General features: G+C 44.5%; 1 protein-coding gene across 1 annotated transcript in view; it reads right to left on the bottom strand.

Annotated features, from left to right (window-relative positions):
* Window positions 1–14772, bottom strand: part of ABCA1 (ATP binding cassette subfamily A member 1) — a 146898-nt gene extending 132126 nt beyond the window's left edge. Inside the window, exon 1 of the mRNA XM_025358994.1 lies at window positions 14455–14772. The gene's annotated coding sequence lies outside the window, so the exon portion shown is untranslated. The remainder of the gene's footprint in view (window positions 1–14454) is intronic.
* Window positions 14773–15937: the final 1165 nt, after the last annotated feature.

Raw genomic sequence — 15937 nt, 5'->3', positions numbered from 1 at the left:
AATAAAGGCTATGAAATCCATGAATATTGTACAAATCTATAACTAACTTGTGAGAAGCATAATTCTTCATGTTGTCTGTCAACAATATAATTTTACAGGAGATCCTGACCGGGTGTGGTGGCTCATGCCTGTAATCCTAGCACCTTGGGAGGCTGAGGCAGGAGGATCACTTACGCCCAGGAGTTTGAGGCTGCAGTGAGTTATGATCACGCCACCATACTGCAACCTGGGCGACAGTGCAAGACCCTGTCTCAAAAATAAACAAACCAATAAATAAGGAGATCCTAAAGGTTTAACTCCATCTATATCATGTCACTGATACTTGGACAACCAAAGATCCTATTTATCACCCTCAACATTCCCATTGCCACCAGCTAAATGGTCCCAGGGCTTCTAAACCTCACAAGAGCCAGGATTTCTGAAAGCAGATCTGTCCTGTACCCAAGTCCTTGTTTCATCACTGTAGAACTACGAAGAAACTCTAACAAAATGTTAGAGACAGGCTCTCTTCCCCTGCTGATTTCCACTAAGCAAACATGGAGCAACCTTCAAAGGAAGACTTCAGCAAACAATACCACTATTTGCCTTTTCCCTGGTCGGGGGTATGTAGCACCCAGAAGAAAAGAACCTTTCCTCCAGAAAAGAAATCAACCTTTCAACATTCTATGTCATAGAAAAAAATCAATTTTTTTCAGCCACAATCATAACACCAGAATAAAAGAGATCTGAAGGGAAGGGATTAGTGAATTCATAAACACCCTGAGCTACAGAAACACAAGCAGGCAAGCCTCTATCCGCAATCCTTTATTTGCAGAAAAACTTGGTTGGATAATGTTCCCTGCTGTTATAGGACGGTTTTCCAAGAGAATTTTGGGAGAAATGGTTTAGTGACTGTATCACCAAAGATCATTTTGTTTGGATTACATCTCTGAAGAATCAGCGTCTTCAGATGTTCAACCTTCTCTCAGCCTGAAGGATTTATATTCATGAAAGTGCTCAAAGCATTTGGGTGGGACAGGCAAACCCAAATCTTAGTCACTGTCTTTATTTCTTTTCCTTTGGGTCTATTCTACTATGCAGAAAACTCCCCAAATCCTTACTCCTTTGTTGTCTTGAGTTAATTGTTTCAGCAGGAAGAAAGGAGGTTTTAGAGTCAGAGAAAGCTGGGTTTGAATCCTGACTCTGCTACTTACCAGCTCTGGCACCCTAGGGACTCTGAGCCCCTGTATCTTCTCCAAAAAATAGAGCTGATAATGTATGTAAAACATTTATCCAGTTCCTGAAACAAAGTAAGTGTACAGTAGCTATTATCATCATTAATGCTGCAGTATTCATCAAAGGTGGGGCAGAGAGTGGATGGTTTATTAAAGGAATCTCTTTTCTGTCGTCTTTGTCCACAGAAAGACACTATGTCTCTTAAGGGCCTTTCCAGAGCAAACTGGAGCACTCTCTAGTACCCAGTGCATTGGTAGAGGTGAAAGCATTACAGGGTATCCTGTTGCCACTTCTGACCATTGTTTTACTATAAAACCCCCTCTTGGGGGTCCTTGCCACTCACTTATCCTATTTTCTCTACATTCTCACGGAGGTTGCTCTTACTTTTCATAGCACACTGCCACCTTCCTACACGTTTTTAGCACCTGACTCAGTTTTCCTGTCCATCCCATTTCTTCCAACCTCTATGTCCATTAGAAATCTCTATTAGAAATCTGAGCCTTGGCCAGGTGCAGTAGCTCATGCCTGTAATCCCTGCACTTTGGGAGGCTTAGGCAGGTGATCACCTGAGGTCAGGAGTTCGAGACCAGCCTGGCCAACACGATAAAACCCCGTCTCTACTAAAAATACAAAAAAGTAGCTGGGCATGGTAGTGGGTGCCTGTAATCTCAGCTACTCAGGAGGCTGAGGCAGGAGAATCACTTGAACCCGGGAGGCAGGGGTTGCAGTGGGCTGAGATCATGCCATTGCACTCCAGCCTGGGCAACAAGAGTGAAACTCCATCTCTGAAAAAAAAAAAAAAAGAAATCTGAGCCTTATAATTTCTCCATCTTTTCAGCTCTGCCTACAGTATTCTCTAGTGTACTAACTTATCAGTGATCCCTGATAAATTAAGCCATGTGCAACAAGCTACTGTGTCTCACCATCTTCCTACTCTCCACTACCCTGAGCCCACGATGACCCAGTGCTCCACAAACATGTGTAGAATGGAAGTAAAACCTCAGGGATAAGAAAAGATAGTTAAAGCAGATTCACTAGAGTAACAAACCAATCAAGAAATTGCAATGAAAGTAAAGGTTTGGGTGACAAAATTTCCAGCTGTGTTCTAAGAAACCTAACTTCAAGCAGGAGTGCATTTAATCTGATTTTCCTCAAAGCCTCTCTAATTTGTAGGGAAAGGCATTCATTTTCATTAACTTCATGTGAGCTACAAAGAATCTGTGATTGAGGCTCTAGAACCCCTGGTAAACATGCCAACAAGCAAGGGCACCTTCCCTGGAGGTTCAATCTAGAATGTAAGACTGTCAGCATTGGTAAGGAGTCTTGAACTCTAAACCCACAGGCTCAAGCCAGGAACTCAGGAAGCCTATCAACACCTGGATACAATTTTGCCACCTTAACACTTTATTCCCTTTACTTGTGCCAAACTGAGTCATCCAATCTCCAGGCTCTTGTCCAGTTCTAGTTCATACAGTACCAGCAGCCTTCTCCAGAATGTCCTTTCACCAGCCAGCTCTTGAAACAGTCATATGTCATATGTGCAAGACACTTCTATTTCTGCAGCCCGGCGACGGCCAGCTAACTCGGTTAGTGAGAATTTAATCAAAGTTCCAGGGCAAGCACAGAGACAGAGAGTCTAAGTCTTGCCCTCCAAAACCTGCAACCAAACTCCTTCTTTAGAATAACCAGAACAAACCTTCTCGCTGGCTGCCTCACTAAATTAAGAGAAGAAAGGGGAATAAGATCACAGGTTTAAATCCACATACTTGTGATTCTGAAAAACAAAAACTTAAGGGTGTTTTTCTTTAAACATTGACAACATGAACTCTATGAGGTCTGAGAGGATCCTACAAAAGGATCTGTATTATTTCAATATTATCAAGATTCCGAGTGTTCCTTATAGAAAAAACTACTGTTATTAAGATTTTCACAAATCAAACATTCTGTGTGCCAAAGAACAAAGTGGGAAAAATGAAACTGAATTATTGGGTTGCATTTTTGCTAGCCTCCTTTTCTCAACCGTAGTTCTGAAAAATTCACACAATCTAATCCCCCAAGCAACAACACGCTCTCATCAGGTGAGAGCTGGTGCTGGTTACACACTCTATGAACTAGAATTGGACAATGTCCCAAAATGGAGTGCCATCTGGGGTCAGAGTGCCATGCTCTTCTCTGCAGACTCCAGGGACATGTCCACTCTGCTTAATGGAAGCCACTGGAACCAAGTGTCAGACAGCCCTCTATTTGCTCCACAGAGGAGAAAGCCACGCTCTGATCATGTGAAATGTGACGGGAATTGTAAACTGAAAAATGGTACTAATTTCACTAAATTTGCAAATCCTGCAACAAGACCAACAACTGAATAAACAATACTTGACCAAAGGCTTTCTTTATCGTGAACTTAAGGTTTTTACTATAATTAACACAATCACTAAAGTAAAAAGTAAATAAATAAAAACGCTGCCTTGATTCACAGTTAATTTTAAGCAGCCAACATCAACATCAGGTTCCATGCTTTTGCATAAAGAAACAGCCTCTAGGAAACCCTCAACATTCAGGATTTTGTTCTGATTCAAACTTACAAAGAACAATTTGTATTTGAGAGAAACAAAAAATTCCAATTGAAAAAATGCCTTAAGATTCAAATTGGACCGACAGGAGAAATAAATGAGGCCAGTCCATTTAACATTTGAGTGTCCATTTTAAGCTGAAAGGAACAGACGTCTAGAGATACAATTTCTTTTTTTCTCTACTATAAAGGGCACTGTAATAGTTATCCTAAATTCTGATATAGTATGAAGAAGCCTGGATTAAAGAGGCAAGAGACTAAGATTTTAATTTCCAGTTAATGGCATCTGGAGAATAAATTTAACAAGCCATTCTACCACTGTGGGTAATGGAACACAAAACAAGTCTTTTTTTTTCTTTTCTTTTTCTTCTTGACACAGAGTTTTGCTCTGTCGCCCAGTCTGGAGGGCAGTGGTGCAATCTCGGCTCACTGCAACTTCAGCCTCCTGGATTCAAGCAGTTCTTCTGCCTCCACCTCCCAAAGTGCTGTGATTACAGGTGTGAGCCACCATGCTCAGCCAGAAAACAAGTCTTTTTGATGAAGAAGCTGAAGTGGATGATCTTCTGAGTCTAAGAAAACTGCTTGGGACTTGGGTATCCAGTAGCCATGGAATATACATCCCAAAGAGCATAAGAAACTGTAACACTAGACCCCAACATCAAAAATATGTTGCTATTTCCTCCCACATTGCTGGTAGGGGTGCAAACTGGGACACTTTGGCAACTTACATTAAAATGCTATGAGAGAACAGGGGAAGCATTCCTTAAAAGTTCTAGGAAAGGTGTTATGGAGGAGGTAGCATGAGAAATTCAGCCAAGTGGGAAAAGCACAAACTTGGGAGTCAGACAGACAAGAGTTTGAATCTCTGGCTCTGCCATTAGCCAAATATGGAACCATGAGCAAGTTATTTAACTTCTCTTTGTGTCAGGTACATCACCTGAAATATGGGGCTAATATAATAATAGGCAAGCTCAGTATTTCCTCAAATGTGGGAGAGTTACACAAGATGAATTTAAGTGATATTCAGAGGATTTTAGGAGATGAACAAGCACAATATTAAACATTGAACCACATCATGAGAAAATATGGTTCTTTTCAGCACTTCTTCAGCCTATATAACATTCTTATTACATTAAGGAGTAAACGGCCGGATGCGGTGGCTCCCGCCTGTGATTCTAGCATTTTGGGAGGCCGAGGTGGGTGGATCTCCTGAGGTCATGAGTTCGAGACCAGCCCGGCCAATATGGCGAAACCCTATCTCTACGAAAAATACAAAAATTAGCTGGGCATGGTGGCATGCACCTGAAATCCCAGCTACTAGGGAGGCTGAGGCAAGAGAATCACTTGAATCCAGGAGGAAGAGGTTACAGTGAGCCAAGGTGGTGCCACTGCACTTCAGCCTGGGCAACAGAGCAAGACTCGTCTCAGAAAAAAAAAAAAGGAGTAACCTTTGTTTAGTCTTCCTTTTGACACCTCTTTAATGCTTACTAATTCCCTTTTCAACAAAGTAAGATAAGTCTCATGGTCAGCTGGGGCCTTTGGGAACCAATAGTTTATCTTATACATACACTGTAAGAAAAATAATTTGTCTTCATCCTAATTATTTTTAAAATTACCTTTCGTTTGTAACTGATATTGGTTTTCCAATTACAGGTCAAATATAAAGTTATTTTTAAATATATTGATGATTACAAAAATGTGAGTCAATTTCTATAACTTGAGTGGGCCGAAATGTTACCTATCTCAGAGTTCCAGTGAAAATTAAATGAGATCATATATAAGAAGAACCAGCCCATGCTGTGTTCCATCACCCACGGTCTGGTTGATGGGTAAAATTTCAGTAGGTGAGGAATATGAGTAGAGGATCGAGTGTCAACCAAGACAAATACAAGAGATGGACATGAGATTCCAGAACAATGAGGAGCCAAACGATACCAGGAAGGGGTTCCTAAAGTAGAAGATGAAAACCTGTAGAGAGAGACTCCTTTAACAGGTACCAAACCATACTTATGTTAATCAGTCTGGTGAGAAAACCAGCTATAGTTCCTTCAAGCATGTGTCTTACAATCCAGGACAAAACTGCCAAAATGGGTCACAGCCTTATTTCAAAGAGCCTTGAATGCCAAGCAAAAAGAGATCATCAATGGTGGCAGATTCTTAAAAGTCTTCCAACCTCTGTCCAGCACCTAGTACTTTCCACAGTACATGGTGTTGAGAGGTGACAATGTGCTGGCAGCCCTCACTCTCAGCGGCTCCTCGGCCTCCGGCCTCGGCGTCCACTCTGGCGGCACTTGAGGAGCCCTTCAGCCTGCCAGGGCACCACGGGAGCCCCTCTCTGGGATGGCTGAGACCAGAACCTCCAACCTCTGCTTGCAGGAAGGTGTGGAGGGAGAGGCGCGGGCAGGAACCGGCGTTGCGCTCGGGCCAGTGTGAGTTCCGGGCGGCGCGGGCGCGGGCTCGGCGGCCCCGCACACGGAGCAGCCGGCCGGCACCATGGCCCAGGGAGTGAGGGGCTTAGCACCTGGGCCAGCAGTTGCAGAGGTTGCGCCGGGTCCCCCAACAGTGCCTACCGGCTGGCGCGCCACACTCAAGTTCTCGCTGGGCCTTAGCTGCCTCCCCGCAGGATAGGGCTCGGGACCTGCAGTCTGCCATGTCTGAGCTTCTCTCCCTGCAGTGGGCTCCCGCCCGGCCTGAGTCTCCTGCTCCGTGGCTCCGCCCCCTCCTCCGTGGCGCCTAGTCCTGCCGACAGCCCAAGGGCTGAGGAGTGCAGAGTTGGCTCCACCTGCAGCCCCCGTGCAGGATCCACTGGGTGAAGCCAGCTGGGCTCCTGAACTGGAGGGGGACTTGGAGAACTTTTATATCTAGCCAGAGGATCTTATGTGCACCAATCAACACTCTGTGTCTAGCTGAGGGGTTTGTAAATACACCAATCAGCACTCTGTGTCTAGCTCAGGGTTTGTGAATACACCAATTGGTACTCTGTATGTAGCTAACCCAGTGGAGACTTGGAGGACTAGCACCCTGTGACTCCGTGTCTCGCTCAAGGATTGTAAACGCACCAATCAGCACTCTGTCAAAACAGACCAATCAGCTCTCTGTAAAACTGACCAATCAGCAGGATGTGGGTGGGGCCAGATAAGGGAATAAAAGCAGGCTGCCCTAGCCAGCCAGCACTAACCGTCTTGGGTTCTCTTCTGCGCAGTGGAAGCTCTGTTCTTTACCTGTTTCTAATAAACCTTATTGCTCCTCACTCTTTGGGTCCATGCTGCCTTTATGAGCTATAACACTCAGGGTGAAGCTCTGCATCTTCACTCTTGATAGCAAGACTACGAACCCACCAGAAAAAAGCTCCAGACACATCTGAACGTCTGAAGGAATAAATTCCGGACACATCATCTTTAAGAACTGTAACACTTACTGCGAGGGTTCGTGGCTTCATTCAGGTCAGTGAGACCAAGAACCCACCAATTCCGGACACAGTGTTTAACAAACATTTGCTGAACAAATAAATTTGTTTAATAGCACTGTGTATTAGTGCATTTAATTTTAAAATATATATATGTATTGTTGTTGTTAATATCATATCTTCCTCTTCCTTCTCTCTCCCAGTACCAGAGAATAGCCTAACCCCAACTAAGGTAAACTCTGCCACCAAACATGCCTGGGAGTGGAGAAGGGTCTGCAGGTCAGTGTAAGCTCATCGGTCTGGGCCTTCACGTTCTCTCTGCCTTTCCAAGGAAAGCTGCTGCTTGCTTCAGTGTTGCCTTTATGTCAAAGTGGATCACCTAAATACGAGATCCAACAGATTTCAAGCCACCACCCTCCAAAGACTTGCTTCTTCCAGAAAACAAGCTTGGTTTGACTCTTGTCAAAAAGAATTATTCCCAACCTGGCATCCTATAAGAAGTTTGCAAAGCAAGGGTGAACAGGGATACGACATCCAAACACCTTCTTAGCGGCTCCTTCCCCCTCCCTGCCCCTGGCCAGAAACCTCTTCCTCCTTTTACTCCTCCTTCTTATGATCTCTCAAACAACAAATTCAAGACAATGCTTTAGAAAGCTTTGTGTCTTACCCACCTACCCCCAGTGAGGGTCTTCTGAGATACTTAAAACTATCCTCATGAGGTATAGTCCAATTCTCCTCCTAGGATGGGTACTAGCATTCTATTATTGAAGGATGAATGAGCCTGAAGAGTTGCTTATGTTTTCCTTTGATCACCTATTGGCTTAACAGGACTCCACTATAAGAAGCAAAACTTAGGCTGGGTGCTGTGGCTCACGCATGTAATCTTAACGCTCTGGGAGGCCGAGGCGGGCGGATCACAAGTTCAGGAGTTCAAGACCAGTCTAGCCAACATAGTGAAACTCTGTCTCTACTAAAAAATACAAAAATTAGCCAGGCATGGTGGCACATGCCTGAAGTCCCAGCTACTCAGGAGGCTGAGGAAGGAGAATTGCTTGAACCTAAGAGGCGGAGGTTGCAGTGAGCTGAGATTGCGCCACTGCACTCCAGCCTGGGCAACAGAGCGAGCCTCCGTCTCAAAAAAAAAAAAAAAAGCAAAACCTATACCCAAAATGATGTCTGAGATGGAGAGTCCAATTTTATTTTAGAGAGATTTTCCAAATGGTGAGTCAGAAGCAAGAACAGTATCTCACTAAATCATGTTTACTCAACTGAAACTTATTGAATTAAACCAACTCCTCCTTCCTTTGCATTTCAGATGAGAACCCCTTCTGGTTCTATGATTCAAATCTTCAGTCAAAGCAGGTAAATAGGAAATTTCAACAGCTTTCTCTCCTCCCTCTCATTCCTTCTGTCATCGATCTAATCAGGAATGCTCTGAGGCATTCCCTGGATATTTCTTCTTTACCTCTCAAAATCCACATGGCATGTTACACTAATGCTCAGCATGTTCCTCAGATCTCTAGATGGCTCTAATTAAAGGATCACGTCTTCTTCTAAATACAGACCTGGGGTTAGAGGACATAAGAGCTTGAAGGACTCTTTAAAAGTCAAGTAGTAACATTTTATAGACCAATAACCTGAAAAACAGAAAAGTAAAATGACTTGTCCAAGGTCACACAGCTTCTTAATGAGTTTGTGGGAATTCACGAACACCCTGTAATTACACATAAAATTTGGATTATATGAGCTCATGTGTATTTTTTCTGAAGAGAAAATCCAAATCTTTTTTCAAAGAAGTCAACAATCTCTTCCCCAAAATATAGTAACCACTGACAATTATATGCATATTTGAAAAAAAGTTTAACTAAAATCTAATTGTTCCAAGTCTGAATAGTAATATGAATTGGTGATCTAAAATAAGAGTGGAACCTAATTTAATAACTGTTATTGTTATCATTTTTTTTTTTCATGTCTGGGACATCAATGCAAGTAACATGGGATAAAGACAATTTGATGTGGAAGTAAACTATAAAGCAAGCGGTTTTCTTTTTGAGATGGAGTCTCGCTCTGTGCAGTGGCACGATCTTGGCTCACTGCAATCTCTGCCTCCCGAGTTCAACCGATTCTTCTGCCTAAGCCTCCTGAGTAGCTGGGATTACAGGCTTGTGCCACCACGCCCACCTAATTTTTGTATTTTTAGTAGAGACAGGGTTTCACCATGTTGGTCAGGCTGGTCTCGAACTCCCGACCTCATGATCCACGTGTCCTGGCCTCCCAGAGTGCTGGAATTATAGGTATCAGTCATCGCGCCCGGCCTAAAGCAAGCTTTTAAAATCACTGAAAACACTAGTATGAATAAATATCACTATAGGCCAAGCATTATATTATATGGTTCACATTATACACACACGCAAATGCCTATTTTACAGATGATGAAACTGAGGCAAAGAGTGATCAGCAACTTGCCTAATGTCAGATATCCATCAGTAATAACCAGAATTCCAATCTATATTAATTTGATTCTGAAATCCATGTTCTTTTCCACCAATATTTGCATCTACACTTCAAGATGTCCTAATACTAATAATATATTCTATTTACTTATTTAGGAAGAACTAAATCAACTCTCTAAGGTAGCTTCAAGGAAGTCTTTCATAAACGGTTCAACTACTAAAAAGTTCTTCGTGGGAAATGTCATAAACTAAATACCAGCTATCACAAAATATCTGGACTTTAAGACTAGCCAGATAAAATGCTTTGACTTCCAAATGCTTCTCGGAAGTTGGATTTGGCATAGAAAACACTGGAGAATGTTAAACACCCCCCAAGAAAAGACTTTAGAGAAGAATAGATCCAATGCATATGAAGTTACTCTGTTTTTTTAAAAAGTGTTTAAATATCTAAATTACTTAGTGAGTCATCTCACTCTTATTAACAAAAATAAACTAATATACAACTCAAAGTACTTGAATATGGAATGCCACAGACTAGAGCATTTTCTTAAATCACAGCTGCCTCAGAAACGGAAATGAAACTGAGCGAAACAGAAATGTTTGTTCTACAAAAAGTAACCTGGCCTAAATAACTTAAGTATGCACTAAAATTTCTCAATCTAACATAAACCTAGCCTTAACTACAGTTGTTTCTCACATAATTCTATTTCTAATGCTTTTCTGTGATTATCCTGTTATCTCAAGTAGTCTTTTAGAAGACAGGAAGCAAACATGAGTTTCCCACTCTCCTTGTTGGACTTACTCAAGTCAGCATTTATTAAACTTTTTCCATATTAGGTGGGATGAATTAAGGCCAGGGGAGAATGAATCAAAGACCTCCCTCTAGAGAAGCATACACTCATGAGGAAGACAAATAAACGTTAACTATAATAAAAAACAGTATTAAATACACGACACAAAGAGTGCTGTAATCCAAGTCTAATGGAAGTAAAAAGAAGGGGATGTTACTTTCAACTCAGTGATGGGAAGGAGTGGATCCAGAAGAGCTTCATGAGGAGGGGAGCATTTAAATTGGGTCTTAAAGGAGGTTTGCAGAAGCTAAAGGGTTTTGTACCAACTTTGTTTTCAACATGGGAAAGACAGGATTTCAAACTTTGTTTTGTTTTGGGAACCAAATCCGATGCTCCTCCGCTGTTGGAATAAATGCTCTTTGCCTGAATGCTATTTGTGGTCTTCGTAGAATGGAGAGTAACAGAAGGCCCCACTGGAAATCAATTTTATGTAAGCTTTTCATTCTCTGGCTTCAAGTATTTCTAAAATGTACCTTTCTATGCAGGCTACTTATTCAGGCAACTATTTTCAGGTGAAGATACTCAAATGAAAATAGAGAATCACTTTTGGCCTTTTGCTAATATTTCATGCATCAAAATTTTGATAGTCTGACAAAGTGTTTACCATGAGATTGGTAAACTCACGGAAGCCAAACTGTCTGGGATGCAACTTCAGCTCCACTACTTACAAATTCCATAATCATCTACCTAGCCTGCCTATACCTCAGTTTCCCCATCTATAAAGACAATAACAGCACCTATCTCACATGGTTCTCTTGAGAATGAACTGAGTTATTACATGAAAAACTTAAAAACATATCCAACATACCATAAATCAACAGTAAATGAAACTATTTTTACCAAGAGGTGTTTTCAAAGAGTTTATTTCTAATTTGCTATACCAATTAATAAGAAAGGCACTTTCTCATCCTATTTCACTTTTACAAGGCAGACATTTTTCTTTCAAGACAGAGTCTCACTCTGACGCCCAGGCTGGAGTAAAGTGGCATGATCTCGACTCAGTGCAACCTCCGCCTCCCAGGTTCAAGCAATTCTTCTACCTCAGCCTCCCAATTCCAGTAGCTGGGATTACAAGCACCCACCACCACGCCCAGCTAATTTTTGTATTGTTAGTAGAGACGGGGTTTCACCGTGTTGGCCAGGCTGGTCTTGAACTCCTGACCTCAAGTGATCCTCCTGCCTTGGCCTCCCAAAGTGCTGGGAATACAGGAGTGAGCGACTGTACCCAGCCAACAGGGCAGACTTTGAAACTGTGTATATTTTCCAAAAATATATATATCTTAAGAAAAAACTAAATTTGATTTCTAAACAGTAACAGCAGTAACAGAGAAATAGCTTATTTCAAAAAGTCCACAACATCATCAAGGATAGGACAAGCAAGAATCATAATTGTATTATAACAAATTTTGACAATCACCAAAGTTAGGATTTACAACTAAACTAACAGTTCACTTCTCTTTTTCCTGTGTTTCTTATGCCCTTACAGCCTAATACTCTTATCATTCCATTTTCTATAGATCACACGGGAAAATGTTTTGAGATCACACAGCTATTCACAAACATCTGACTGAAGCAATAGTATAGTTTTCATTATGAACCAAGTAAAAAATTAGAGTTGAGTAAATTTTATGCTATTATTTCCAGGATGTTGCAATCCCTACGCAACCAAGGTTTCAAGTTAAAGAGAATTTGGCTGATCCACTCACAGCAACAAGGAAAATATGATGCAGGCTGTAGATTCTGATAAGGATTATAGCACATGAATGTAGAGAATGTGGTGAGCATCCTTGAAAAGCTCCCTGGTTGCAGCAGCTGAAATGTTAATACGGGAGTTAAGAACTCTGGAGTTTACTGGCTGCGTTCAAGTCTTAGCTCTACCTCTTGCAAGGTATATGGCCAGAGACAAATTAGCCTCATCATTTACTTAATCTTTTAAACTAGGGACAATAAATGGTTTTGTTGTGAAAATTCAATTAGCATTTGATGACCTGCACAGTGTCTTATGCCTGTAATCCCAGAAATAAAAGGGGAGATGAAAACTTAAGGACTTTAAGTTTTGTTTGAAAAGAAGATCATAATTTAAGTCTGGGTTCTAAACTATGGCCGTTAAAAAAATGAAAAAAAAAAAAATCAAGAAAATTCCACTCTTTAACTTGGAGGAAATTTTTGTGAGGTTCTCTTCGTGGGAAGCAGGGATTCAGCCATGGAGGACAAGTGACTTGCTGATTTCAGTACCCAGAAAGTTTTTTTAAATATGAACTTTGTCCACTGTGAGATGAATGTGTATATACTACCCATTCTCTTCTTGGGGTGTCATTGAAAAGTCGGATTTTAAAAGCTAATGGTATCAGTGCTGCAAAGGCAGGCCAATTACAGACAGTGCCATACAATTTTTTCTTTATTTTCTTATTTTTAATCTTATTTCTTTCCTTCTTTTTGATAAAAGATACACCTAAAGAGGCACCTACACACAACCCTGGCACCGTCCGCCGCCCCAAGAACCTTCCTGATTTACCAACGGCCTGGGAGTTGGCAAACACGCTAACAACAAAAAAAAAACCCAAACGGGCTTTCGCCTCAACCTCATAGTTCCTCCCCATCTGCACTCACCGGTCTTCACCGGATTCACAGCGAGCAGACACCTAGTACAGCCGGCCGATTCCTAGGTCCTCCGGCCAGGAGGCGCTGCGGGCTAGTCTCCGGGGGCCACCGCAGACCGCGCGCCCAGCACCCCCACCCTCAAGGCAGAGCCCAGCCCAGCCCCGCGGCGGAGCTCCGAGTTCTGCGCCGCCCGCCGGGGTTATTCCCGGTCATTCCACAGCACCACCTCGCCCCAGCTTCCCCATCTGCGCCCGGGCAGAAGCTGCCCCAAGAGACCAGCAGCAAGGGTCTGGAAGATGGGGCGGCAGGGAACGTGGGGGAGGGAGGATTGGGCACCCCACCTCCGGGTTTCCGCAGGCTCTCCTAAGTCTTGTATTTAGAAGAAACAAAACTCGGCCGGGCGCGGTGGCTCACGCCCGTAATCCCAGCACTTTGGGAGGCCGAGACCGGTGGATCACCTGAGGTCAGGGGTTCGAGACCAGCCTGGCCATCAAGTTGAAACCTCGTCTCTACTAAAAATACAAAAATTAGCTGGGTGTGGTGACGCGCCTGTAATCCCAGCTACTCGGGAGCCTGAGGCAGGAGAACCGCTTGAACCCGGGAGGCAGAGGTTGCAGTTGCACTCCAGCCTGGGCGACAGAGCAAGACTCAAAGAAAAAAAGAAAAGAAAGAAACTCGTTCCGCGCTCTGCGCCAGGGACACCAGCTCGGCTGAGCGCACGGAGACTGTAGGCAGGACCTCCCTACCCTTCAGGTCAAACAAAGCCCCAAGGCCTCTAGTGAGTAATAGCACCACGGACCCCGTTTGGGACACCTCCAACTCGAGTTCTCGGGAAAAAGGGCGCGCTGCTCCAGTCCCGGGGTGCATACAGCAGATTCCCAGGTCAGAACAGACCAGCTTCTTAAGAACCGAGTGAGGACTCAGTGCTGGCATTTGTCTCCGTAGGTACTGGCCAACCCGCAACCAGAGGGGTTTCTAGCCAACTCAGGCCCCTCCGAACAAAGCAGCGCTCCGTGCCGGACCTGCAACTCTCCCCACCCGGCAGCAGCGACCTCAGCACGCCCGGGCACCCCCGACCCCTCTGAGCCCGGGGTACTGCGCCCGGGTCTCCACGCCCAGAGATGCTCCCCAGTCTCCACCGCCGGGCGAGTCCCGAGCGCAGCAGCGCAGTCCTGGGGTCGCCAGAGCTCGTCCTAGGACGTCCTCTCCCCATTTACGCCGCCCCGGGTCCCATTTGGGTTGCAAGTGGTGGGCATGCGGGGCTCCGGATCAAAGTCCCCGAAACCGAGCGCTTCCCGAAGCTTCCTTGGCCTCGCAACAAAACAATAACGCCCAATAAGTCACTGGAGAGCCTCTTACCTGTTTTCCACTTTTGTGTTTGCCTCTCTTTCTCCTACCCCTTGACAAGCCTTCCGGAGAAGGGGAGAAAACAGAACGAGGGGAAAAAACAAGGAGCAAAGCGCCCTGAGAACTAGTCCTGTTGGTGCGCGGAGCCCCCCGCCCTGCTCTGCCCTGCCGCAACCCGGGAGAGAAGGGTCGGCTCGGCTCTGCGGGTCCCGGCCCCACTCACTCTCGCTCGCAATTACGGGGTTTTTGCCGAGACTAGTTCCTTTTATAGATTCGGCTGCCCGGAGCGCAGAGGTTACTATCGGTCAAAGCCTGTTCTCGCCTTCCTCCCCGCCCCCTTCCCGGCCTCTGTTTATGTAGTTCAGTCACTCAGCAGAAAGCACGTGGAGCCGCGGCCCGCCTCTTAAACGGGCGACGTTCAGCCGCCCGCGAAGCGGCTAGGGAGTTGGGAGGAGGTGGGTGGGGTGGGGTGGGGTGGGGTGGGGTGGGGTGGGGTGGGGGTGGAGGGTGCATCAGGTGTCTCAGGGTCCGCGGTCTGCGCCCCCGGTCCCCGCCCGGGCCCGCCGGCCTAAGACCCGCGGGAAGCGCTGGGCTCGGGGCTGCGCCGCAGACTCTCTAGTCCATGTTCCCGGCAGCCTAGGGCACCAGTGGAATTTGCTTCCTCTAAATCGTGCTTTCCGCAATTTTTTTTTCCTTTGTTAGTTTCCTCAGCCGGAGGGAGGGATTGGGGGAGAGAGAGCTCCATACTGAATCCCCCTCAGGACGCCAATCATTTTGCCTTTTGGTTCCTTTCAAAGACCTAGGCTGGTCCTCTGGGTAACCGGCTGCTTTTGTTTCCCACCCCCCACAACAAACCTTGACTTTAGTTTTTGATAGCGACCTACTGCCTTCGAGATTCCCAGCCTGAGCTCCCCAGGTCCCTCAGAGGACCTGAGAGGAACATCTTACTGCTTCTCTTCATAAATTGAGAGGAAGGAGGCCACAAAAACAAAAAAAGAAACAGACAAAAACACAGAACAATATGGACCAGCCCCCTTTTAATTTTCATTATATTGATCAGCCTCCCTGTGATAAAAACACAGGACTTGTATTTAGCTTGTATACATTTGTAAAGTGCAGCCAGAGAATTGCAGTCGTGTAAAATTATGTAGCCACTCCAGACCTCCAACTTCTGTTTGCCTTTGCCTGTAGGGAGCAAAACCACCCAAAACATTGGAGGGGCAAAAAAAAAAAAAAAAAAAAAAAAAAAGGCAAGAGTAGGAATGCAGGCCTACACACCATATGTCTAAATATTTAAGTCATCCATCAAGCCAACAAACTAAATGTCTCCTGCCTTGACAAAGATACCTTTGTAACCACCTTGAAGGGCAGATTCACGTTTAGACTCTTCACAGTTTGACCTGAGTTTTGGTCAGAATGAGGTGGCATGAGAGAGTGCCCCAAGCCTACTTCTCTTCCCACCTCCAGCTCCATTATATTCCAGAACTCCCACCAC

Source organism: Theropithecus gelada, chromosome 15 (assembly GCF_003255815.1).
Source record: "Theropithecus gelada isolate Dixy chromosome 15, Tgel_1.0, whole genome shotgun sequence".
Lineage (NCBI taxonomy): Eukaryota > Metazoa > Chordata > Mammalia > Primates > Cercopithecidae > Theropithecus > Theropithecus gelada.
Note: the sequence above shows the minus strand (reverse complement) of the source record. Positions and strands in the feature narration are given on the sequence as shown.